Genomic DNA, 6000 nt, shown 5'->3' with positions numbered 1-6000 from the left:
TTTCCAGGAGTGGGAAGGCCTTGTTTGGACACAGACTGGCTAACCTTGTGAGGAGGGCTTTAAACTAGGTTTGTCGGGGGCAGGTGAGCAAAGCCCACAGGTAAGTGCTGAATGTGCGGGACTGGGAGATGGGTTGGAAATGGGGGGGACTACGGCCTATAATGGCAAGGAGAAAGGAGGGTCAGGGCACAACAGGGAGGCAAGATCAAATCAGTATCTTAGATGCCTATATACAAATGCGAGAAGTATGGGTAATAAGCAGGAAGAACTGGAATTGCTAACCAATAAATACAACTATGATATCATTGGTATTACAGAAACCTGGTGGGATGGGACGCATGATTGGAATATTGGTATGGAAGGGTACGGCTTGCTCAGGAAGGACAGACAGGGAAAAAAGGGAGGAGGGGTTGCCTTGTATATTAAAAATGTACACACTTGGACTGAAGTGGAGATGAACGTAGGAGATAGCTGTGTAGAGAGTCTCTGGGTTAAGCTAAAAGGGGTAAAAAACGAGGGTGATATCATGCTAGGAGTCTACTACAGGCCACCTAGCCAGGTGGAAGAGGTGGATGAGGCCTTTTTTAAACAATTAACAAAACTATCCAAAGCCCAAGATTTGGTGGTGATGGGGGACTTCAACTATCCAGACATATGTTGGGAAACTAACACAGCGAGGCACAGGCTATCCAATAAGTTTCTGGACTGCATTGGAGACAACTTTCTGTTTCAGAAGGTTGAAAAAGCTACCAGAGGAGAAGCTGTTCTGGATTTGGTTTTAACAAATAGGGAGGAACTAGTTGAGAACTTGAAAGTGGAAGACAGTATAGGGGACAGTGATCACGAAATAATAGAGTTCATGATCTTAAGGAAAGGTAGAAGGGAGACCACCACAATTGAGGTTATGGATTTCAGGAAGGCAGATTTTGATAAGCTCAGAGAACTTGTAGGTAAGGTCCCATGGGAAGCAAGACTGAAGGGAAAAACAACTGAGGAGAGTTGGAAGTATTTCAAAGGGACGTTGTTAAGGGCCCAAAAGCAAACAATTCCGCTGTGTAGGAAAGATAGAAAATATGGCAAAAGACCAGCTTGGCTTAACAAGGAGATCTTGCATGATCTCAAAATAAAAAAGGAGTCATATAAAAAATGGAAACTAGGACAACTAACAAAGGAGGAATATAGGCAAGCAACACGGGAATGCAGGGGCAAGATTAGAAAGGCAAAGGCACAAAATGAGATCAAACTAGCTACAGGCATAAAGGGAAACAAGAAGACCTTTTATAAATACATTAAAAGCAAGAGGAAGACCAAGGACAGGGTAGGCCCACTGCTTAGCGAGGAGGGAGAAGCAGTAACAGGGAACTTGGAAATGGCGGAGATGCTCAATGACTTCTTTGTTTCGGTCTTCACCGAGAAGTCTGGAGGTGTGCCTAACGTAGTGAATACAAGCAGAGAGAGGGTAAGTTTAGAAGATAGGATACACAAAGAACAAGTTAAAAATCACTTAGGAAAGTTAGATGTCAGCAAGTCACCAGGTCCTGATGAAATGCATCCCAGGATACTCAAGGAGCTGATAGAGGAGGTATCTGAGCCTTTAGCTATGATCTTTGAAAAATCATGGCAGACAGGGGAGATTCCAGAAGACTGGAAAAGGGCAAATATTGTGCCCATCTATAAAAAGGGGAATAAGAACAACCCAGGAAATTATAGACCGGTCAGTTTAACGTCTGTCCCAGGGAAGATAATGGAGCAGGTAATTAAGGAAATCGTATGCAAACACTTGGAAAGTAATAAAGTGATAGGGAATAGCCAGCATGGGTTTGTGAAGAACAAGTCATGCCAAACTAATCTGATAGCTTTCTTTGAAAAGATAACGAGCCTTGTGGATAAGGGAGAAGCGGTGGATGTCATATACCTAGACTTTAGTAAGGCATTTGATACGGTCTCGCATGATATTCTTATTGATAAACTAGGCAAATATAACTTAGATAGGGCCACGATAAGGTGGGTGCATAATTGGCTGGATAACCGTAGTCAGAGAGTTGTTGTTAACGGTTCTAAATCCTGCTGGAAAGGGATAACAAGTGGAGTTCCTCAAGGGTCTGTTTTGGGACCCGTACTATTCAATATCTTCATCAATGATGTAGATATTGGGATAGAGAGTACTCTTATTAAGTTTGCAGATGATACCAAACTGGGTGGGGTTGCAACTTCTTTGGAGGATAGGGACATAATTCAAAATGACCTTAGCAAGTTAGAGAAATGGTCAGAGGTAAACAGGATGAGGTTTAATAAGGAGAAATGCAGAGTGCTCCACTTAGGAAGGAACAATCAGTTCCATACATACAAGATGGGAAGCGACTGTCTAGGAAGGAGCATGGCGGAAAGGGATCTAGGGGTCATAGTGGACCACAAGTTGAATATGAGTCAACAGTGTGATGCTGTTGCAAAAAAAGCAAATATGATTCTAGGTTGTATCAACAGGTGTGTTGTAAGCAAAACTCGTGAAGTCATTCTGCCGCTCTATTCTGCACTAGTTAGGCCTCAGCTGGAGTACTGTGTCCAGTTCTGGGCGCCACATTTCAAGAAAGATGTGGAGAAATTGGAAAGGGTACAGAGAAGAGCGACAAGAATGATTAAAGGTTTAGAGAACATGACCTATGAAGCCAGGCTTCATGAACTGGGCTTGTTTAGTTTGGAAAAAAGAAGATTAAGGGGGGACATGATAGCGGTTTTCAAATATCTAAAAGGGTGTCACAAGGAGGAAGGCGAAAATTTGTTCCTCTTGGTTTCTGAGGACAGGACAAGGAGTAATGGGCTTAAAGTGCAGCAGGGGAGGTTTAGATTGGACATTAGGAAAAAATTCCTAACTGTCAGGGTGGTCAAATATTGGAATAAATTGCCAAGGGAGGTGGTGGAATCTCCCTCTCTGGAGATATTTAAGAACAGGTTAGATAGACATCTGTCAGGGATGGTGTAGACGGAGCTTGGTCCTGCCTTGAGGGCGGGGGGCTGGACTCGATGACCTCTCGAGGTCCCTTCCAGTCCTATTATTCTATGATTCTATGATTCTATGATTCTATCCCTTTGAGACCTCAAGGTGTCATTTTTGCTTTCCCTTGATTTTAATTCATTCTTTAGCTGGTCAATTGTTATGTCTTGTGCCAATCGAATCTCTCGTATGTCATTAAGCTGTTTTGATAAGGCTTTCACTTCCTTATCTAGTGATCTAGCAACCATAGCTAGTCCTTGAATAATAGCCTTTTTCTTATTCTTTTTGTTAGGTCTAGGTTTATTTCAAACAAAATTTTCCCACATTTGTTTAAAGTTATCCAAGGATTTTTCCCCAATCAAATCTTTTTCTTCCCAAACACAGACATTCTTAATGAAAACATTAACATCATCTTCTAAATAAAGTTTATTTTTCAGCACGTCAGGCTTGCTCCCTTCAACTCCAAAGATCTTGGAGACTTTCTTTGCCGCCATGCTGGACTTATAAGGACCTCATCTTATCCTTATAAATCTGGGGAAAAACCTGGTAAATTCTGGATTATTCCAAGAACAGCAGGCTGATCAAGCCTCTGTCTGGCAGAATTTACCTCAAAGCTAACTTTTGCTAGGGTTAGCTACTGCCCGGCCCTTTGGAGTGCTTGCACAGAAAAGCAGCGGTTGCTATGCAACGCCACCGAACGTTCCAAACCAACCTAAAATGATGGAACGACGAACATTCTAAACCCACAGAAAAACCTTTTGAGGGGTTTAAAACTGAGGTTTCTTGCTGTGGCAAGACCAACCCCAAGGGACCAAAAACCCTTAGTTCGAACTAGTGAAACCTACTTCGGACTACTCAGAGGACTAAGCCTCTTAGTTCGGACTACCACTGAGTCGAACTAACCAATGGGATTGAAGCCTTAGTTCAGATAGATAGTCCGGACTAAGCACTTACAAGAGGGACATCTCCCTTTTAGTTCAGAAACACCTCGAACTAACCCAAATGGCTCTTCTCTTAGGTTGATTGACCCTAAGAGGAATACTGACAAGAGGAAGAGATTAGTCTCTTGTCCGCTAAGTCCCGAACGGACTTCCCTTAGTTCGATTACTTATCTCGAATTAATGTTAAGACTTACTTAGCTTAATACTTATCGAACTAAACTAAGATTAATAAAATAAACTTAACTCGAACTAAGCTATGATAAGGGACTATGGTGGTGAACTAACTATAATACCAATGGTTGCTCACCGTTTAAAAAGGGTGCTTTATAGGGAAAAGGAGATGTCGGGATCCAGGAACCTTAGGAATTCCCAAACTATGAGTGGCCAGTTCACAGCCTAGAAACAATCCTTCCCTCCAGAACACCCACTATCTAAACCCTATATAAAAGCAAACCCCAACATACTCCTAATGTTCACTCGAGGTATTTTACTTAAAATCAAAATCCCTGAGAAAAGACACTTAGAGGGTCCTGCCGCGGTCGCCAAATTCTGTTACTGTTATTTAACAGATTCAGAAAGACTACCAAAGATAGTTTCCCGGAACAACTACTTAAAGTTGTGCTCATCTGCTTTACCGGATGGTATCTCAGATGCGGACCCTCCTTCCAGTATCTAATCACCTGTAGTGTCAAGTCTCCAGGGAAATTGGACGCGTATAAATAAAAACTTAAAACTTTAAATATAGTGAAAACCACAGGACTATATTTTTACATAACAAAATATAACAAAAACATACCTCAAGGGAACATTGAGGGGCAGTCCCCCAATGTCCCTGTAACTACACTTACAGAGTCAGATGGCGTGGGGACGATTGTGGTGGTGCTGGCGACCTACAACCTTTAGGCTAATTGAAAGCCCTCAGGGAGGATCTACCAGGTGTCCTTTGACAGACGATCCTGATGCTTGGCGACCTTCTAGCCTTTGGCTGATTTAGAGCCTTGGGCAAGGAACTACCAAGGATATCCCTCGAAGTGTAGATTGAGTGCGATGGCGGTTGGTTCGTCTTCCACGAAGCCTCTGGCCTTCGACTCCTCTTCTCCGCACTTCGGAGCGGCAGGATCAGGTGGTGGTAGACTCTGTTCCTATTCTATAATAAAACTATCCTAAAATAAAACCCTATCTAGATATCGCGACGCGCCCGTCGGACAAACGCGATGACGGCCGATATGCTTCGCACTGACACAGCCTGCCAGACACACACGAAGACGATATCTAACCTATCTTGAATATTAAACTAACTAAAACTAATCTAAATGAGGAGGTCTGACCTTCCGTCAGCTTCACTCATTAAGAGTTCTTTAGAGGACCACTTTCATGCCAGACCTAGGACCAAGACAGATAGATCTCTCACTCTCTCCTAACCTAGAACCTATCCCAACGCGAGCAGAACCCAACACGACAGAGTCTGCTGCGTGGTAAAGACCTTTATACCTATGCCTCATGAATATGTATGAAGTCACAGGTTTAAACTGATTGGTTGCAAGATGATGCTTTCTAAACCAATTGGATAACAGCTCATAAAAACAAGTACAGATGATTGGTTAATGAAAGATGCTATATTAGCATACTTTTAAATTGATTGGTTGACACATCCTATCACACATCCCATTATATTCAAATCTTAACAGGTAACTGATATACCTGGGGGACGTGTGGTACGTGACACAGACCAAACCAGTGATGGAAGCCAGATAATAGAACTCACTCAAAATGGAGTTTTGGCAGCCATTTTGAAAGATCATTCTAATAGACATAAAATGGTTGATTGACATATATTATTAATATAATGAGCATGCAGACATTTCTTGATATTTTACACAGTTCTTTTTTTCTAAGGATGCACAAGTTACATTACAATCTCCATTACAAAGTGGTTACAGTTACATTCAAGTGCAGTTGTTACATTACAACAAGATCGATACATTCATTGCATTTATAAATACAGTGTAATTCTGCTACATTTCTATACAATGGTAAGATGTTTTGGGCCAAAATGCCATCACCATA

The sequence above is a fragment of the Pelodiscus sinensis genome, chromosome 7 (genome assembly GCF_052426305.1).
Source record: "Pelodiscus sinensis isolate ZL-2025 chromosome 7, ASM5242630v1, whole genome shotgun sequence".
Taxonomy (NCBI): Eukaryota; Metazoa; Chordata; order Testudines; family Trionychidae; genus Pelodiscus; species Pelodiscus sinensis.
The sequence above is the reverse complement of the archived record's forward strand: the minus strand, read 5'-3'. Positions refer to the sequence as shown.